Raw genomic sequence first — 22,663 nt, 5'->3', positions numbered from 1 at the left:
CGGGTTCGAGCCCCGTGGCCGGCGAGGGCCTTTCTATGTGGAGTTTGCATGTTCTCCCCGTGTCTGCGTGGGTTTCCTCCGGGTGCTCCGGTTTCCCCCACAGTCCAAAGACATGCGGTTAGGTTAACATGGGGCAGCCATGACCTGAGGTTGGGCTGAAGTGCCCTTGAGCAAGGGCCCCTAACCCCCAACTGCTCCCCAGGTGCTGTAGCATAGCTGCCCACTGTTCTGGGTATGTGTGTGTGCTCATTGCTCACTTGTGTGTGTGTGTGTGTGTGCGTTTACTGCTTCAGATGGGTTAAATGCAGAGGTTAAATTTCACTGTGTGCTTAAGTCTGTGCTTGAGTGTATGTGTGACAAATAAAGGCTTCTTGGCTTCTTAGCTAGTGTAAGCCACCATGTGTACCATTAACAACAAACCTGTCTACAGAGTTTCCTGACATTTCTCTAGTAAAAAGAATTGCAGCATAGTGTAACTGAAAAAAAAAAGAGTCTAGATATGACTGCTGCTTTTGTAGGTTCACTGATACCCCTTTTCCACCAAATCAGTTCCAGGGCTGGTTCGGGGCCAGTGCTGGTGCTGGTTCACAACTCGTTCAACTTGTGAGCCAGCTGAAAACCAGTTTGCTTTTCCATAGCTTGCGGAGCTACATCATTACGTCGCTGTATACGTCAGTTACGTCACTGTATACGTCATTATGTTGCTGTATACGTCAGTTACGTCGCTATGTTTGCATAAACCTTGGCGCGAATATCAAAGCAAAAACAACACGGAAGAAGCAGCAGCAGCAGCAACAATAATAATAATAATGGATGACTTCGCGTTTGTACAGCTGCGGCTTCTCGTCCCTTAAAAATGGCGATCTTTTGCGGTCTTGTTATTGTTGTTGGTCTTAACAAGTCTGCCCCCCCCGCTGACGTAAGCAGTTCTTTCCTCTGGCCCAGCAGAGAGTTGGTGCTAGCCTGGAACTGGTTTTTCTGGCCCCAGAGCCAGTTCTTTGTCAGTGGAAACAGAAAACCCGGTTCCAAACTAAGCACTGGCCCCGAACCAGCCCTGGAACTGCTTTGGTGGAAAAGGGGCATGAGAGTAGTGTGTACTAAGTTCTGAAGAACAGTGAAAGTTTGGACAGACAGGTGGCAAATGAGCTGACGTCAGATTTACTGGCATGGAGTTGATATGCGGTTGCCTTTTTGATCACACTTGCACACAGATTCAATTTAATGTATGTGTTATATAGAGCTCTCAGTACTGATATCATAGATATGTTATAACAACAATTGTTTATGAGCTTAATTTAACTACATTTGCCAGTGGCCAGACTCTATATTTGTCAAGCAAACTGTTTGGGGCAAGTGGCACAACCGTATACACTCACTCAATCACATTGGCAATACCTGCACACCTGCCTCATTCATACAATTATCCAATCAGCCAATCAAGAGGGAGCAGCTCAAAGTATACAACCATGCAAGTATGGAGCACTTGCATGTGACGTCACATCTGCTCCAGATTGTAGACAAACGCCATCTTGTCGGTTAAACGGCATATTTCCGCCGTCTTTCCGACACTGACTTTCATTATTTTTCGCCGAAATATTCAAATATTACTGTGCCACAATGCCGGAGAGTTGCATGGCATATAAATGCCACAACAGGAGAGGTCAGAAAACGGGAAGTTAGTTTCATAGGCTGCCATGGGACCCTGACAGGCGCACAAAATGGATTGCTGCTATCGGCCGGGCTGATCCAAACAACAACAACAACAACAAGGCATGGGTACCGACTGGAAGGAACGATCACTGGCACCTGTGCAGTGACCATTTCATCTCAGGTTCGTCATGTATTTATTTCAGTATATCCATGTGGTTATTTGCAGCATAAGTTTATGACTTGCTCTAATAAAAAATTCCGGGAAGTGGGAGCCTGAGAAAAGGGTTGGGGCGGGGTGGATTGGGTCTTTAGCGGTGTGGTACGAAAAAAAAACAGTAAAGAACTTATAAGAATTTACCACTGTCTTAGTAGTAAATCCTTATAAGGATAAATCCTTATAAGGATTTATAAATAAATATATATGCCATGTATGATTCAACCATAATCGGCTGGTCAGTGCTATGCTAGATACTACTGATATATCTAGCATCAGTTCTAGTGCTCAATACTTAAGTGACTTACCCGTCCAATGAGGATTGTTATTTTCTTCTTTACAAGATGCCACATCTTAGGGGGGCTGACAAATCCTGAATTTCTGTAGAGATAACTGTCCAGAGATTTATAAGCACACAGTGCTTCACCACTGAACAGCGAGGGAAAGTTGATGAGGTAATTATACACATCTGGGTATTCCACCTCTGGCAGTTCAAAATCCACTGACACGGTCGTGAAAACTACATCCGGTAAGCCATAAGGGTCACTAATCTGTAGATCGTTTATTTTAGACATATATCTAGTTATCTGTTCATTAGAAAAATGAGCCGTGTAATCCGTCGGTTGAAATTGATCCATTCTGTACACGAGTGCAGCAGTATTCAGCTGTGTTTTTTACCGACAAGATGGCGGCTGTTAACTTTCCGGTCACGTGACTGCAAGATCTCCATAGGCCAAGAACCTCGGTTAATGTTCACATCAAACGTCAGAATGGGGAAAAATGTGATCTTAGCGATTGTGGCATGATTGTTAGTTCCAGACAGGAATAAAACCTTTTCCAACCAACATGTTCCGGACATGGAGCAGCACCACATTTAGCTCTGTACAGTTATTATTACACCTGTTAGCCAATAATGGGAACTACAAGCGTACTAACTAAAGCCCACTGGGGCAGTAGTCTCTCTGCTCCATACTCACTCTTTGAACATTTTGTTCATAATTGTGGGAGGAACACTGAACAGGATCATTAATGGTATTAGCACTTCACTGTTCACTTTGCACCCTGTAACACTGACAATGGGAACCGAACCTGTGGCTATCAACAAGATCTTTTTAAAATTTCCTCATTGAAAAGTGGTACAGATAATTGGTTTGTTCAAGTTCAATCAAGGGGTGGCACAGTGGTGTAGTGGTTAGCACTGTCGCCTCACAGCAAGAAAGTTCTGGGTTCGAACCCAGCAGCCGACGAGGGCCTTTCTGTGTGGAGTTTGCATGTTCTTCTCATGTCTGTGTGCGTTTCCTCCAGGTGCTCCGGTTTCCCCCACAGTCCAAAGACATGGAGGTTAATTGGTGGCTCTAAATTGACCATAGGTGTGAATGTGAGTGTGAATGGTTGTGTGTCTCTATGTGTCAGTCCTGTGATGATCTGGCGACTTGTCCAGGGTGTACCCTGCCTCTTGCCCATAGTCAGGTGGGATAGGCTCCAGCTTGCCCGTGACCCTGCACAGGATAAGTGATGATGGATGGATGGAAGTTCAATCAAGTCTTGTAATTCTTAACTGCCCATTATGGGGTTATTATAATTAAAAATTGCTAGACAGTAGCCTATATCCATCCATCCATCATTCATAACCGCTTATCCTGTGCAGGGTCGCAGGCAAGCTGGAGCCTATCCCAGCTGACTATGGGTGAGAGGCGGGGTACACCCTGGATGATTTGCCAGATCATCACAGGGCTGACACATAGAGACAAAACAACCATTCATGCTCACTTTAGAGTCACCAGTTAAGCTCACCTGCATGTCTTTGGACTGTGGGGGAAACTGGAGCACCTGAAAGAAGCCCATGTACAGAATATACTGGGAGAACATGCAAACTCCACACATAAAGACCCCATCGGCCGCTGGGCTCAAACCCAGAACCTTCTTGCTGTGAGGTGACAGTGCTAACCACTACACCACTGTACTGCCCATACTAGCCTATAGCATAACTCAAATGTGACATAGCCACTTGACTTAAATTTCTTTGAGGGTATGTTGTTATTAATGCCATTCTGCCCCACCAAAATAAATGATCGTAAGCTGCTTTTGCAAAGCATCCTCTTTTATTTCTTATTCTTTTTTGGATTTATCCCAATTTTCTCCCTATTTTTTTTATTTAAACATAATAGGCATTTGGCTGAAGAGCACAAAGTGCTCATCTAGGGGGTCACACCAAGATATTTACATCAATTATGTCATGCAAGTGACTGAGTGCAAGGTGCTGGTGCTTTTCAAATGACAGGCTGGACCCTTTGATCAGTTAAAAACCTACCAGAATTCTTAATAAAGTATTGGGTTGCTTGACTCCCGAAATTAGTCATTGTCAATTCCCACCCACAAGATAGCCCTCCCCTATCACACCACAGCTACCAACCAGGGAAGGTGAAGGCTATCACATGCTTCCTCCGAGGCATGTGAGCCAGCCAACTGCATCTTTTCAAACTGCTGCTCAGGCTACGTCAGCAGCCATGTAATACACTCGGAAGAAAGCGCTATCCACCCACTTCCAAATGCTTGAGCTCACAGATGCCTATGCTTGGCTAAGGTTTCTGTAATTGACAGGGGAGGGACAGTATGCAACCCCTCCCTCCCAATTTTGCTCCTGGACAAGGATGGCTTTGGCATCATAGGGATTCAAACAAGTGATCTCCAGACACAGTTAAACGTTTTGAGAAAGTGTGCTAGTGTATTATTACTACCATTATGCCATGCTATGATTTGAGTCCATCAGATTATACTACTGGAACTTTCTCTTTGCTCTGAAGTGCTCCTGCATACATGTACTTGATAGACTGACTTAGGATCTTCCTGGGCATGGAGTGCTGGATAACAATGTTACATACTTTTGAAACACGGCAGTCATACAAAGACAAACCTGCATACATTCACAAACATACTTCAAAGCATGTATGCATGAGAATGTATGCTTACAGGTAGACAAATAGGCTTACAGGTAGACACACCCACATGCCACCCCCAAAATCTACCAGCAAATGCTCATCTACTAAACATGCCCAGACAGACACACAAACAGACAGACATGCACCAACACAAATATGTTTATCTGTGTGAGAATATGTCTCATCTCATCTCATTATCTCTAGCCACTTTATCCTTCTACAGGGTCGCAGGCAAGCTGGAGCCTATCCCAGCTGACTACGGGCGAAAGGCGGGGTACACCCTGGACAAGTCGCCAGGTCATCACAGGACTGACACATAGACACAGACAACCATTCACACTCACATTCACACCTACAGTCAATTTAGGGTCACCAGTTAACCTAACCTGCACGTCTTTGGACTGTGGTGGAAACCTGTGGAAACCCACGCGGACACATAGAGAACATGCAAACTCCGCACAGAAAGGCCCTCGTTGGCTGCTGGGCTCAAACCCAGGACCTTCTAACCACTACACCACCCCTGTGCAATAATAAATCACAGAAATATGGAAGCTGGGTGGCGTAGTAGTTAGCATGGTCGCCTCACAGCAAGAAAGGTCCGGGTTCTAACCCAGCAGAGAATTTAGAGTCACCAGTTAACCTAACCTGCATGTCTTTAGACTGTGGGGGAAACCCAGAGGAAACCCACGCGGACACGGGGAGAACACGCAAACTCCACACAGAAAGGCCCTCGCCGGCCCCGGGGCTCGAACCCAGGACCTTCTTGCTGTGAGGCGACAGCGCTAACCACTACACCACCGTGCCGCCCGTGAGAATATGTGTATGTTAAAATTCATACACACACACACATATATATATATATATATATATATATTAGTGCTGTCAAGCGATTAAAATATTTAATCGTGATTAATGTCAAGCGATTAAAATATTTAATCGCGATTAATGTCGCGACAGTCATAGTTAACTCGCGATTAATCGCAATTTAATCGCACATTTTTGTCACATAAAAAACCATTGTAATTCTCTTATCAGCATAAAAAAGTGAATGGGCTTGCTTTGTACCAAAGTTTTTTTTTTATTGCAAAGCATAACACGTCTTGACACAGCCACTGCAAAGTGAAACCTAAGCCGAGCACCGGCGCGGGGCTAGCAAGAGAACCATGAGTGAAATGAGCTACTGTTTGAATTAGTCTACAACTAAAGAGAGATAGGTTACACAGTGACGGTAGGCTTGACATGCTTGATTATAATATAAAGTACACTATTATATTAAGTTTAAGTTGTTCGTTGATAAATATTGCATTGAATCTGATCTTTACTGTTTCAGCTCACTTAACACATTTTGTACTTTTACACTTTCTGCCTGTTGATGCGTCGCGCTGTCCAATCAGAGGCGGCCAAATTTGCATATTACAGGAAGGATTTCTGGGATAGCATTGAGTTTACAGTTCAGAGGGATCTGGCTTCTTTAGACGCTGTCTTCTTAAAACTGAATAAATATTTAAAAAGGGCCAAATTAGCCAGTCTTTTGAACGGCTCTTTTCAAAGAACGGATCACAAAGATGCGGGTCCCATCAAAGAGCCATAAATCCCATCTCTACTAGCGCGCCCTGCCCGTGCTGGTTCTTGGGGGGGGTGGCATTACAGTCTAGCTGCTATCGGTTTTCTAACCAAAGTCTCTGTTCCAAGTTCCTGGCAGTTTCAAAAGCTTATGAAAAACCTACATCATGCCACAGAGCGTTAATCTCGTGATAAAAAAATTATCGCCGTTAAAATTGAGTCAAGTTAACGCGTTAATAACGCGACATTTTTGACAGCACTAATATATATATATATATATGGACAGAAATGATATGAGAGAAAACTAAAACTGAATAAGATAATGTTAATAAGTTAATGCCTAATGAATAATGTCATAAGTGCTACACTACGCTACAGACCTGCACCACGTCTGACTACAGAGATGGGGGCTGCAAGGACCGCCTCTGTGTAGAAACTTACATGTGTTTCACTGTGAATTCAAACTAATAAAACCCACATCAGCAGTTCAGGCTGACATTCCTCACACTCTTAACTATGCATAGCTTTCCGAGTTGTTTCATTGTATAACATGAATATGAACAAAAAGAATAACTCCACAAAAAATGTATTTATTATCATCTTTCTCCTCCTCCTCCTTATCATCATCATCATCATCATCATCATAAAAGGTTTCTTTCCAATTTGTCTAAGCACATTCTTTGAAAAAAAATTAATGGTCCTTTGAATGGTTAGCAATTCTAACTTAAAAGTTTTGGAACTTTTTTTTTTCAAGGGGAACACCACTGTAGGGTTCTAAAATAAATAGTTCTCACAGAGGAAGAAATTGAAGAACTCTTTCAAGAGCCTTAAACAAGAACTGACCATGCATGTCTGTTTGTCTATTACAGGTCTGTAGTACTTGAGTCCGACTCGTGCCCTAATTTTAAGGACTTGGGACTTGACTTGGACTTGAGCACTGATGACTCGGACTCGGACTCGTGCATTAACTGCATTTGGACTCGTAAATTGGGGACGAGGACTCGGATTTTGTCTCTATTTTTGTAACATACCATAATAATTTGGCATAAGATATTTATATTTATCTCATCTCATTATCTCTAGCCGCTTTATCCTTCTACAGGGTCGCAGGCAAGTTGGAGCCTATCCCAGCTGACTACGGGCAAAAGGCGGGGTACACCCTGGACAAGTCACCAGGTCATCACAGGGCTGACACATAGACACAGACAATCATTCACACTCACATTCACACCTACGGTCAATTTAGAGTCACCAGTTAACCTAACCTGCATGTCTTTGGACTGTGGGGGAAACTGGAGCACCCGGAGGAAACCCACGAAGACACGGGGAGAACATACAAACTCCGCACAGAAAGGCCCTCGCCGGCCACGGGGCTCGAACCTGGACCTTCTTGCTGTGAGGCGACAGCGCTAACCACTACACCACCGTGCCGCCCTATTTATATTTATATCTACATTAATTTTTATACTAATTTCATACAATAGAATGCACATTCACCTGTTCATTCGTCATGTTCAGGAACAAACTAACATTAATGGCATTAAAATGCCTGGAGAGAAGTCCCTAGGATTGTCCGCTTTGCTTATACAGACTTCTCATGCAGTGGGAAAAAATGCACTGCTATATGTTCCATATGTAAAAGAACTATTGAGGAGACGACGGGGACAACCTCGAACTTCAATCATCATTTGGCAAGACTTCACCCAGAGAAGTAAGTGACACGCTATGTTCATTGCTCTGTTGATAGCGGGGCTTGCTGACTGACGTGAACTAATGTGAACCCTCTCTCATGTTATTTGTCCTGTTGATAGTGGGCGGGGCTTGTGTCTGACTCAACTTGGATCAGTAGTGGACTTGACTTGGACTCGACTCAGATCAATAATGAACGCGACTCAGACTCGACTCGAAATTTTCTTTAATGACTTGGACTTGAACACTGGGGACTCGAGACTGGACTCGGACTCAAGGTTTAGTGACTCCACTACAACACTGGTCTGTTATATGTGAATTTATTTTTTGTGTAGTTTTGCCTGAAAGAATCAGTGTCTGTCTACTGGAGGACACACAGCTTTGGAATACAGCAAACACGCCACAAAGTTACACCAGAGTTAAGGTTAACAAAGTTAAACATGTCAAATTCATATTATTAAATTAGATAGACTAATAGATCATGTGTGTTTATCTAGTGTTCTTTGACTAGTTAATACTTTCTAAAAGGGTTCTACTTGGAATCTTTGTTGAAAACCCCTCTAGGGTAAGATTTTAAATAGAACTATTAAAAGCTGCCTCGACCTTTAACCTTTTTTGAACCATGAAGAAACCTTTTGATAGATATAAGATAAAACGTTTGTTGTAACTATGTATAGGTGAATATGCAATAGAATTGATAAGAAAATACTTGGTACATTATAGAAACATCATATTTCATATATACATGTATGATGGATGTGTATTGCTTGCTTTTAAGAATCAAATAAAATCAAATAAATAATAATAATAAAAAAAGAGCGGCACAGTGGTTAGCACTGTTGCCTCACAGCAAGAAGGTTCTGGGTTCGAGCCCAGCAGCCAATGGGGTCCTTTCTCTGTGGAGTTTGCATGTTCTCCCCGTGTCTGCATGGGTTTCCTCTGGGTGCTCCAGTTTCCCCCACAGTCCAAAGGCATGTAGTTAGGTTAATATGGGACGGCCTTGGGCTGAGGTGCCCTTGAGTGAGGCACCTAAGCTCCATCTACTCCCCAGGCACTGTTAGCATGGCTGTCCACTGCTCTGGGTATGTGTGTGTGCTCATTGCTCATATGTGTGTGTTCACTGCTTCAGATGGGTTAAATACAGAGAGGAATTTCACAAATGTATGTCTGATGAATAAAGCTCTTCTTCAAACAAACAAAAGAAGAAGAAACCTTTATTCGTCACATGCACACTTCAAGTACAGTGAAATTCATCCTCTGCATTTAACCCATGTGAAGCAGTGAACACACACACACTCAGAGCAGTGGGCAGCCACACCAGAGCGCCCGGGGAGCAGTCAGGGGTCAGGCACCCCGCTCAAGGGCACCTCAGCCCAAGGCCGCCCCACGTCAACCTAATTGCATGTCTTTGGACTGTGGGGGAAACCGGAGCACCCGGAGGAAACCCACGCAGACACGGGGAGAACATGCAAACTCCACACAGAAAGGCCCTCGCCGGTCTCGAACCCGGAACCTTCTTGCTGTGAGGCGACAGCGCTAACCACTACACCACCATGCCGCCCAAAACAAAACAACAACAACCCACCTGACCAGAACTTCCTGTGTGGGCTTTTGCATTTCTTTCTTTTGTTTCTGCATTCTGTGAGTGAGCACTGATGTCAACATGCGACCTTGCATGCAAATCTGACTAGATTAACCAGCTCCACAGCTCTTTAATTGTTGTCAGCATGTGTGTGTGTGTGTGAGAGAGAGAGAGAGAGAGAGAGAGAGAGAGAGAGAGAGAGAGAGAGCTTCCTTTGAAGCCAAACTGTCAGCTAGTTTGTGTGACACCTGTCTGCAGTCATGGGTGTACCTTGTTTTCTCTCTCTCTCTCTCTCTCTCTCTCTCTCTCACACACACGCACACACACAAACATAAAAGGCTGCTTGAGGAAAACAGAATGCATCCAAAAATCAACCAAAAATAAAAATGTGCAATGATGTATTGTGCCTACATTAAGACATACAAAAGGTAGTACACTGGGGTATTGTTTTACAATGATTTTTTAAGGCCAGTAAAAAGTAACTTTGATTCAAATCTTATTAAAATATAAGTAAAAAACTGTATCTACTTTAATAACAACAAACGGCCTTCGTCTGGCAGGTCACATTCTCCTCTGGAATTATTACATAACAAGGAAAGAAAAACAAGGCAGGTAAATTGTGCATAAAATAATGTGTGCTCACGTCTTCCAAACTGAGGCACTTGAGTAATCTGTTATTTCAAAATGACAAGCTTTTGAAGTGAGACAGCCTGATAATAAGCATAGGATGCCTGTAAAGCATGCATATTTGTATTTTCTTCTGTGCTTTTCTATCTGGGGCTATTTACTCCAAGGCAGTGAATAGATTTGAAGATGTGGGGTGAAAAGACAAAGAGCAGGAGAATAGCCCGGAGCTACCATGCTTAAAGTCATGCCATTTCCCTTCATGGCAGTCAGTTCCAAATAAGTTACTTATAAGCATTTATTGATGCACAAGGGTGGCATCTGCTCTTGTGCTCTGGCTCCAGATGCAATTAACCCAAACCCTATATTTCAGTCAAGAATTGAGCTTAAACTCCCACCTGTCCCTTGCTTTTTTGTTGAAATTCACAAAAACATTGATCCTCTGAATAGGCTTAATTATTATTGGTAGGGGGGGCGGCACGGTGGTGTAGTGGTTAGCGCTGTCGCCTCACAGCAAGAAGGTCCGGGTTCAAGCCCCGTGGCCGGCGAGGGCCTTTCTGTGCAGAGTTTGCATGTTCTCCCCGTGTCCACGTGGGTTTCCTCTGGGTGCTCCAGTTTCCCCCACAGTCCAAAGACATGCAGGTTAGGTTAACTGGTGACTCTAAATTGACCGTAGGTGTGAATGTGAGTGTGAATGGTTGTCTGTGTCTATGTGTCAGCCCTGTGATGACCTGGCGACTTGTCCAGGGTGTACCCCGCCTTTCGCCCGTAGTCAGCTGAGATAGGCTCCAGCTTTCCTGCGACCCTGTAGAAGGATAAAGTGGCTAGAGATAATGAGATGAGATTATTAGTAGGGATGATTTTTCCTTTGGATCAGGGTACCAAGGGCGAGTGGCTGGCTCACTGGGATGGCAATTTGTTGGTTACAGCATTCAGTGGCCAGAGTTAACTGATCTCTTGCATGTGTGCAAATTGCTCTGAGGTTGTCCTGATGTTGTTTCACCCAGCTGTAAATGTGCACAGGGTCTGTTTCCTCTCCAGCAGCCCCCAAGAGGAAGTCCACCCGCAACTGTGCCTAAACATCAACTTAAAGGGGGTTGATGCATGCTCAGTTATATTATATACAAACAAGATCTGAGGGCGAACTTTTGGCCATTTGTGCTTCTTATCGGTGGTTGTGAATGATGTAAGTTATACAATGTATGGTTGAATCTCTCACACTGTCCAACCTCTGGGTCATAAGGTGTAGTGCTGCTCTTATAATGTGATACAACTGGCACAGCTGTTTTAAAAGCTCTCCCTCAAAATTTCTGTACTGGTTACTTGGGTACTTCATAAGTGTAGAACTACATGCCAGTGAATAACTAGGCCTTCTGATCCTGCCGACTATGCAAAATATAGCATGAAGCCAATGTTATGAATAAGTTACTCTGTGCCATCATCACATATAATGGGGCAAGAAACCCAATTAGTTGTAAAGGCTAGGCTCCTTGCAGCAGATCTCTTAAACTACTCAGACAAAAGGCTGATGTTACAAAAAATAAAATGATATAGGTTATTGTGGCGGCACGGTGGTGTAGTGGTTAGCGCTGTCGCCTCACAGCAAGAAGGTCCGAGTTCAAGCCCCGTGGCCGGCGAGGGCCTTTCTGTGCGGAGTTTGCATGTTGTCCGCGTGGGTTTCCTCCGGGTGCTCCGGTTTCCCCCACAGTCCAAAGACATGCAGGTTAGGTTAACTGGTGACTCTAAATTGACCGTAGGTGTGAATGTGAGTGTGAATGGTTGTCTGTGTCTAATGGCCCTTTTCCACTACCCTTTTTCAGCTCACTTCAGCCTGACACAGCTCGCATTTCGACTACCTCAGAGCAGCACGACTCAGCTCGCTTCAGCCCTACTCAGCACCCAAAACTCGCAAGGTTTTGGAGTAGGGCTGAAGCGAGCCAAACCGAGCCGAGTGGGGCTAGGGGCATGAGGAGACACTCCCCTGTGCACTGATTGGTGAGGAGGAGTGTCCTCACATGCCCACACACGCCCCGCGAGCACATGGGGATCTGTAAACACCGTAAACCCGGAAGAAGAAGAATTACGAGAATTTCTGAAGCCTTATGCGCCTCGCCTCATCTATACGTTCTTGCCAGTATCTGTTGGCGTTCTCGGTGACAACAAGCCACAGCACCAAAACCAGCAACACTAACGACTCCATGTCCTCCATGTTTATTGTTTACTATCCGGGTCGTGAGACTACCGCTTAAAAGGTCACTGATGTCACTGTTTGCGCCGCCTAACGACATCACGTGACGTCCACCCACTTTCGCTAACTCCACCCAATGTGTCCACCCACTTCCAGCCAGCACGGTTCAGCGCAGTTGTAGTCGAAATGCAACTCCAACAGCCCTGCTCAGCCTGACTCAGCACGGCACGGCTCAGCCCAACTCAGCCGCGTTGGTAGTGGAAAAGCGGCATATGTGTCAGTCCTGTGATGACCTGGCAACTTGTCCAGGGTGTACCCCGCCTTTCGCCCGTAGTCAGCTGGGATAGGCTCCAGCTTGCCTGCAACCCTGTAGAACAGGATAAAGCGGCTAGAGATAATGAGATGAGATAGGTTATTGTGGGACAGAATTCAGTAGCAGGGTTAAAAATGTAAATGCTTAAAGGAGATACACAGAACCTTTATTTTTAAATACATTTCTGAGTGGATAGTATCTCCATCCTTGACTCTTGTATGCTGCATAAATGGGGAATAAAAAAATATATATTTTTGAGAGTTAAAATCGACCGCAAAGTTGGCATTCGAGCTGCCCTGCTGAGCCAGCCAGCCCTGAGTGAGTGACGTCACAGCAGGAACTGGTTTTAAAGCCGAGGCCTTTGACAGCTGTAGACCAAAGTCATATAAATAAAAATTTATGATGAAAGTAAGAAATACCGTGACTGACTTGCTCAACTAAAACTGATGTGACTTCACTGATTGTGGGTTGACTCTCATTAAAACCGGATAGGTGTTATAACTTATGCAACATACATGTACATGCATGCATTTTCATTGATAAAACATAAAAGGCTAATTAAATAATCAGATGAACTGAGACAATTACATTCTGAAGCAAATTAAATAATCTTATACCGGTAACTTAAACACACAATACAAATTACATGTATTAATCTAAATGCATGTAAACAATGAGTGTTGTTGTTTTTGTTGTTATTTTTTAATCCAAATGAGAGTCGCACCTTACCTGTTTGTGTTCTCACTTCTTGAAGGCCGAGCTTTTGAAACAATCTGACTTTCAGTTCTTCGTTCATTCGCTTCTTCCACGTAAGGGCGAGATATTGCTGCTGAGGCTAGCATATCCAGCAGAGAAATCAGACGGCTGGTCCACTAATTCTCCATTTTCTCCATACTGAGTACTCCGCCATTACTGCTCGGCTCAGGCAATTACCAAAACTCGGGACGGGATGGGACATCACCGGTTTTAGCAACAACCACGGGGAGGTAACTGCCCGAGCAATAATATATCATGTCCCGTCCTGCTCTGTCACAGGTTTTAGCAACAACCCTTGGCTCACACACCAGGAGAACTGGTGCAACTGAACTTACTTTCCCTTTTCTTATAGTTTTATTTTCCTTTAATTGTTGATACTGCACCCTCTTTCAACACGGGTTTATAGCCAACACTCCTCAACAGATCAGAGGTTTCGTACGAGTCCTCAGTAAAATGTGCAGAGCAGAGGAGAGACCACTTTGTAGGCGCCCAACGTACCCGTGAATTTCTCACAAAACGCGTCCAAATCTTTGCAGTTTGAACATTCTTGGGCCATGAATGCAACACAAATCCACCTTCTGTCTGCATCCGCCAAAAACACATCTATTATAAATAGATGAGCGATAAATTAGCTCAAAATGGAGGATCGGAGTTGCAGTCAGCTCTGTGTTTTAGTATAGTGGAAATGGCGATGAGACCGATAGCCTGCCTGCTGTGATGTCATGGATCTCAAGGTCATTCACTCAGACCGCTACCTATATGAATCACTTTAATCGTAAAAATTACTATATTAGATTTATTGTTAACGCTTAAAACTATTCCTATGTCATTCTTGAGGTTTCAGGCATTTATAAACAAAAAGTGAGGCCATGGTTCTGTGTATATGCTTTAAGGCTAGCAATCAGGATACAGACAACTAGCACAGCAGCTGTTAATTGGCATGACTCTGAGTCCTAAGGGTAGTATCTCACTGGGCTGCGACAGCCCGCGACTAGTTGGAGACACAACAATTGCGATAAAATATGTGAATTAGCGACAATTTTCACTTGGAATCACACTGAATTGATATTCGCATATTTTAACGCAATTGTTGTGTCTCCAACTAGTCGCAGGCTGTCGCAGCCCGGCTTTCCCTCGGCAGGCAGGGAAGTAGAGGAAGCCTCATGGAAACTGACTTGAGAAAGGTTCGCGACAGCTTTGCGACACCAGCGACGCATTTGCGGCTATTTTGAGAGAAATTTTGTTGCACGAATTTTTTGAACATGTTTAAAATTTCAGCGACGAAGGAGCGACACTTTGCGACTCATGCAAGGAAATTAAGAAGCCCCGCGAATGTTTCAAGACAGTTTTGAAACTTGTGAATGACGTTCACAATTTGTCGCAAGCTGTTGCAGCCCAGTGAGATACTAGCTTAATACAGGGCCTGAGAAATCACATTAAAAAGAGAAACCACCATAGCCAAGCAATCAATATCAAACACCACACCATAGGTACACTACAAACCCAATATGATAGTTTTAACACGGCAAATCACAACAATAATTAGATACAGCAAATAGATAAGGGAATGCCCATGCCAAGTTGAGGTGCTAAAGCCTAGTTGACTATGCAAAAGATGTTACACAGTGTCCAGACCTTTAAACAGTCCAAATGACAACAAAAATTATAAACAAAATAAGGTTTACAACACACAATGGAGGCACATAACAGTTAGCAATGGCATAAAACATTAAGTACACTTGGAGGCACTCGGTTTCTTAAGCTAGAACTCCCCACTCTAATCCATTGTAATCTATCCCATTGCACACCATAAAATGTGGGCAGCATTTTGTCTTGAGCTCACATGCTCCACATAGTAATAAATGTAGAGCTCCCCTACCCACTAGCCAGCAGTCGAGTATGATCTCATCTCATTATCTCTAGCCACTTTATCCTGTTCTACAGGGTCGCAGGCAAGCTGGAGCCTATCCCAGCTGACTACGGGCGAAAGGCGGGGTACACCCTGGACAAGTCACCAGGTCATCACAGGGCTGACACATAGACACAGACAACCATTCACACCTACGGTCAATTTAGAGTCACCAGTTAACCTAACCTGCATGTCTTTGGACTGTGGGGGAAACCAGAGCACCCAGAGGAAACCCACGCGGACACGGGGAGAACATGCAAACTCCACACAGAAAGGCCCTCGCCAGCCATGGGGCTCGAACCCAGACCTTCTTGCTGTGAGGCGACAGCGCTAACCACTACACCACCGTGCCGCCGTTGAGTATGATGTCCACATTAATGTTATATTGCTTGTGTGTTCTCAGTGTTTGCTTTGTCTTTAACTTTTACCGAGTTGTGTGCTTGATGCACAGCAAACAGCAGGTGGACATTCACCTTCCCAACTTGTAGCTCACATACGAAATGGCCAACCAGACAATTTGACCTTTCCCCTCTTTTACTACTTCCTCTTTTCTGCCATCCAATATGGGGTGGGTAGAGGAAGGAAGAGAAAGAGAGAAGACAGCAGAGGGCTCTTTCAGGGTCACAAAGCTCCAGTATTAAGTGAATAACTAGGCAGAACTAAAAAGGGACAATAATGACACTACACCCCATCAAATTTGGATTGATGGATAATTTGAAATGCTGTGCTAGGTAATATGACCTTTCTTGTTAGCTTAGCTACGAAGCTACAGTCCTCTCTTTGGTCACTTTAGTTTTGTAAAAACATTCTAAACAACTAACTCTCACTAGTTTTTACTCTGTTGTGTTTTGAATGCTGTGTTTGTGTACTTGGCCAGCACAGTGGTGAGTATTGTCACCTCATAGAAAGAAAGTTCTGGGTTTGAACTTCACAGATGACTGGGGTCTTTTTCTGTGGAGTTCGCGTGTTCTCCTTTGTTCGGATGCTCTGCTTTCCTCCTACAGTCCAAAGGTATGCAGATTAGGTCAACTGGCTACTCTAAATTGCCTATAGGTGTGCATGTGAGTGGGAATGGTTGTTTGTCTCTATGTTAGATCTGTGATAGATTGGCAAACTGCCCCGGGTGTACCCCGCCTCTTGCTTGAAGTCAGCTGGGATGGGCTCCAGCTTCCCCTGTGGCCCTGATGAATAAGTGGTATAGATAATGGATGGATGGATGGATGCATGTGTACTAGCATGTTCATTTGATGACATTTGTTTTATATTATAATGTTTGTTTTATTATTATAGCAGTAATGTGGGTGTTGTACTGGTCTGTCATGGTGAAGAGGGAGCTGAGCCAGAAGGCAAAGCTTTCGATTTACCAGTCAGCTATGTTCCAACCCTCACCTATGGTCATGAGCTTTGGATAGTGACTGAAAGGATGAGGTCGCGGATGCAAGTGACTGAAATGAGCTTTCTCCGTAGGGTGGCTGGGCTCACCCTTAGAGATAGGATGAGGAGCTCAGACATTTGGAGGGATCTTGGAGTAGAGCCACTGCTCCTTCGTGTTGAAAGGAGTCAGCTGAGGTAGTCTGGGCATCTGATTAGGATGCCTCCCGGGTGCTTTCCTTTGGAGGTTTTCCGGGCAGGTCCAACTGGGAGGAGACCTCGGGGTAGACCCTGAACATGCTGGAGAGATTATATACCTCATCTGGCCTGGGAACACCTTGGGATACCCCAGGAGGAACTGGAAAGTGTTGCTGGGGAGAGGGATGCCTGGAATACCCTGCTGCCACCACAACCTGACTTCAGATAAGTGGAAGAACATGGATGGATAGATGTTTTTTTGCTTCAGCTATGAGAAAGAGACAAGATCTACTTCCATACTGTATAAGGATAGAATGTCTATAACATCTCCATCAATTATAGCTCCCTGCCTTTTTCTGAAAGGTGAGGTAAACTGTTTTGATTTATAGAAGATGACAGATTCTGCCATATTTCTTTTTTGATAAGCTAGCCCAGTTGTTAATGTCATTGCCTTGGCAATGCCTGTCCATGCGGGGTGGAGCTTCTGAAGGAGCACTGAAGGGAGATGTATATTTAATTGGCTGTTGAGTTCAAATATAAAAAAAAACCTTTCTCCAGAATAGTGGACTCCTTCTTTAAAGCATGTGAATGAAGCAAAGAACAACACAGCAACATTCAGAAGGTATTGAAACTGATAGAGGTTGTATGTGAGATATTTCTTTTAAATGGTTGCACATAGTATTTGTAATGCATATGTTGTCACTGATTATGTTTATATGTGTGTATCCATGAACATCACAGAAATTAAATTCTATTAATTTCTGAAGGACTTCATTTAAAATATTCTTTTTTTAAAGAATAGACTAGACTAGAAAGTTAGCTTGACGCTACAGCATTTAAGTCTCCTTTCGTCTTTAATTGAACACACCTCCACTTAATAGTGCACGACCAGGATTTTATTGCCTGTTGAGCTCAAAATGATTCTTAAGTCAATCAGGCATCAATGCAATTGAGGATAGTAAATAAATTCATGTTTGTTTGAAAGAATCTGTTCCTTGTGAGGTTCATGAACATGCAAAAAAGGCTACTGCAATAATACTTCATTATAATTAAAAATCTGTGATTATATCTTGGTGGATTTCCAAAACTTGACAGATGAAACAGACTAATTTACGACATTATGGTTTGAGTCAGAGGCTGAGTGACTATCATAAAACCCCAGGAGTAGAAACACCCACCGAGTAGTATGGATCAAACCTAGGCCAATTCTACCAAATCGTATAGGTCATCAGCAGGAGCTCAGTGGGCTGAGATGTGACCAAAGCCACCATCCCCTCCATACAATGGGCAATAGTCTACAGGACATGGCTAAGCAGCTGGGCGTCACATATCCTTAATGGGGGCAGAGGCCCTCCAGACAAACCCACAATGCATTATCTGTTCCTTTGAGCACTAGAAGGTTGTCAGGGGGTAGAGGGCTGGCAATCATGTGGTGACTTATGTGGGCAGGCATCACCAGCAGCTGAGTTGAGAAAAAGAGAGCAGTTATAGGTTAAAGAAGACAGGGTGGGAAAGCTTATAAAGAAAGCATCATATTCACATACATTGTAAACTAGGGCAAAAACCTCATGTTGTTTGCTAGGTTTGAGGTATTGTATTTGTGGGGTGGAAGGTACATAGGATGTATAGAAAACTAAATGGAAACTGAATATAAGTAGATATTATGATATCTAACAAACTAACTTTACAAACCTTAGCCACACTTTACTGGAAAATACATATGCTTAATCCAAAGTAATATGAATGTGCTGTGAGTTGACTTGTAGGTCCTCCATCTCATGTGCCAGTTGAGAAAGAATACTTTTATAGGCAGATTAATCTGTCTTGATGTCTGCATTAGTTATACTGGTAGGCTTTTCAGGTTGCCCCGAGAGACTGCTTAAGTTTAAAGGGGAACTGAAGTTATTTTTAAACTTGTTTTATTTCTTAATTAACGTGTTATTCAATTACGGTTTCGGTTTTAGTAACCTTATATCATGAGTCGTATTGGCAACTAATTGCAATTAAATATTATACTTATCGGCCTATTCGGTTTTTAGCCATATTGAATTTAGTTTGTTTGGTCCATGGCAGGCGTCACTTATCCGAGCGATCGTCACAAGACTTGTGTGAGACTTCGAAACGTGAAGCGTCAGCCAGGTGTCAGTGCCGCCATTTTGAAAACTGTTTTTCAAATGAAATATATTGCACAAAAACAAGTTTAAATGACGATTACTGCCTACTTTTTTCAAACTTTCTTGATTACTATCAAAACAAACAAAACTTCCGGCTTGATTACATCAGCATTCGAAAGAGGGCGCATGCGTCTTTTGACAACGTTGGCAGATGTTGGTCATTTTGATTTCCGCTGTACGTTTTACTTCCGTTTGACATATGGACTGATATATTACATAGCATATTTCAAACATTGACTTGTTTTTCATTGAAAACAGTATGAACCCAAGATATTTCATGTTTTGTCTGGGCAACTCCATTTCATTTGTTAACATTCAGCCATTCCTTCATTTCAGTCCTGCAACACATTCCCAAAAAAGTTGGGAAGGGGCAATTTAGCACTAGTAATAAGGCAAAACAATTAAATAATGATGTGATTTGAAAAAGGTGATTATAATCACTATTTTGTTACAAAATCAGTATTCAGGAAAGGTTTAATCTTTGAGGAGCAAAGATGGGCCAAGGAGCTCCACTTTGTCAACAGATGCATGAGAAAAATATTGAAATGTTTAAAAACAATGTTCCTCAAAGAAAGATATGAAGGGATTTAGATATTTCACCCTCTACGGTGCTTAATATCATTCAATGATTCAAGGAATCTGGAGGAATTTTTTTGTGCATAAATGGCAAGGGTGCAAGCCTAAGCTGAACACCCATGATCTCTGATCCCTCAGATGGCACTGCATCAAGAATCGTCATTCATCTATTGCTGATATAACCACACAGGCTCGGGATTACTTTGGCAAACCTTTGTCAAGCACTACAATGCAGAGTTACATCCACAAATACCAGTTAAAACTTTACTATGCAGAAAGAAAGCCTTATGTTAACTGTGTCCAAAAGCACCGTTGACTTCTCTGGACTTGGAGGCATCTGGGATGGACCATCACACAGTTTAAATGTGTATTGTGGTCAGATGAAAAAGTATTCTAGGTCTTTTTTGGAAGAAATTGCCGCCATGTGCGCTGGACCAAAGACAAAAAGGACCATCCAGACTGTTACCAGCAACAAGTCCAAAAGCCAGGGTCTGTCATGGTATGAGGTTGTGTCAGTGCCCTTGGCAAAAGTAACTTACACTTCTGTGATGGCAGCATTAATGCATAAAAGTACATTGAGATTTTGGAGCAACATATGCTGCCTTCAATATGACATCTTTTTCAGATATATTTCAACAAGACAAGGAAAAACACATTCTGTATACATTACAAAGGCATGGCTGTGGAATAACCAAGCGCCTGTCCCCTCTGTCCCCAATAGAAAATGTGTGGCGAATTTTGAAATGAAAAATATGACAATACGAACCCATACTGTTGCACACCTTAAGATCTGTTTGCAGGAAGACTGGGACAAAATAACACCTGAAATGCTTTATCACTTGGTGTTTTCAGTCCCTAAACATATTTTATGTGTTGTAAGAAGGAATGGCAACATTATAAAATTGTAAATGCTTCATCATCCTAACTTTTTTTTTTTTAAATATGCTGTAAGAATCAAAATGGTAATAAGTGTTTACTGAAAAACAATAACATCTAAAACATCAGCTGTACTGTTATAATGTTTTGAGTGCAATACAGGTCAAAGGTTATTTACAAATCATTTCAATTTCTACATACTATCCTAACTTTTTCTGATTTGAGGTTGTGGAAAGTTAGAAGCATACATTTGTGTAGAATGTCTTTGAATGCTAAGATAACCTAAACCTGTTCCAGTGTGACGGTGTCCCTGTGCACAAGTGAGGTCCATATAGGCAAGGCAAGGCAAGTTTATTTATATAGCACATTTCATACACAGTGGCAGTTCAATGTGCTTTACAGAAGTAAAAGCAAAACAGTAAGCAATAGAAAATAAAATTACATAAAATAAATGGGGAAGAAAAATAATAAGAATTAAATAATAGTAGAAATAAAATAATAAAATGAAGTAAAAGTTAAATTAAAAAACAAAACAAAAAAACAGCAGAATAAAATAGAATAAAAGTTAAGTAAAATTTAAAACATGCAGAGACTGTAAAAGTAAAGAGTTTAAAACATGTAGAGATGACAATATTAATAATTTAGCAGAAAGCATCTGAAAACAGCTTGATAGACATGATTTGCTAATGTTGGTGTGGAGGAACTTAAGTGGGCTACACAGACCCCTGACCTCATCCCCACAGAACACTTTTGGGATTAACTGGAACACAGACTTTGCAACAGGCCTTCTCTCTATGCCTGAATTGACACAAATAGAAGACCAACTCCATGCTAACACCCATGGTCTTGGAACGGGATGTTCAGCAAGCATGTATGTATGTATGTGACACTCAGATGTCCACATACTTTTGGCCATATAGTCTGTCTGTATACACATGTCTGTATCAGAAAATGTACATAGAGGACATAAGGCAAGAAGAAAAAAATTGTTTCAAAAAATTATTTGGATTCCCATTCCAAACCCACTTGACCATGTTTCATTACAAGACCAATTGTCTGTAGCTACCCATGATGCTAGCCAGAGTGTGTTGTGTCACAAGCAACGAATATGCATTTAATGTATGGAAAGCTCCCAATTATGAAATAATCAGGTTTAAATGTTTACTCAGCAACTATTTCAACAGATGAAGATTACCCATTTCTTTAGATCAAGGAGAAATTTCATTCTGTTACCCTTAATCAGATATTATCAGATTTATTAGTATGTATTTAAAGATAGTTTGCTGTCATTCTTGTTACATTGTTTATCACCTGCACCCCCTCTCCCAACACACACACACACACACACACACACACACACACACACACACACACACACACACATCCTTCCATGATGAAGTTTTTTTCTTTTTTTGAAACAATACAAAATGACCTGCCCTATCCCCCCACCATTTCACTGAACTGAATACAGCACAGAAGAGCCCAAGCAAGACGTACCATGATCAGGGAGGGTTCATGGCAAGTTCAGCCTGTCTTTCAATCTTATAATCTTATGATCATATTTTGATGGCACATTAACCTTTTCTTTAGGAGTGTGTAGCAGAGTGATGGATCCAATTCAGGTTGGTACTGAGAGTAATATGGAGTGATGAATTTCTGATACTTCAATCCCAAATAGAAGTAGCGGCCTCTTGCCACCCTTTGTCGTATAACTTCAAAAAAGGAAGTGAAAAGATTAAGTAGACATTTATCATGATCTTGTCAGATCCTGACCCCATTACAATTAGAAGCACAGATGTCTGTTCATAGAACTCCAGTGTCATAGCAGGGTGTGGCTTTTTTCCTTTTCTTTGCTTTTCTCTTCTGGTTTCCATATTACCAATGTAATATTTTATGTTCTTTTTTGTCAACATTCACCTTACCATAAATAGAACCAGGTTAGCCACTCAGTACAGCTCTTCTCTAGTATCTTTATTTGTCAGGACAATAAGAGCATGGAGCTCTCCACTAGGACTCATCTATACAACTTGGTCAAGAGGAC

The sequence above is a fragment of the Neoarius graeffei genome, chromosome 19 (genome assembly GCF_027579695.1).
Source record: "Neoarius graeffei isolate fNeoGra1 chromosome 19, fNeoGra1.pri, whole genome shotgun sequence".
Lineage (NCBI taxonomy): Eukaryota > Metazoa > Chordata > Actinopteri > Siluriformes > Ariidae > Neoarius > Neoarius graeffei.
Note: the sequence above shows the minus strand (reverse complement) of the source record.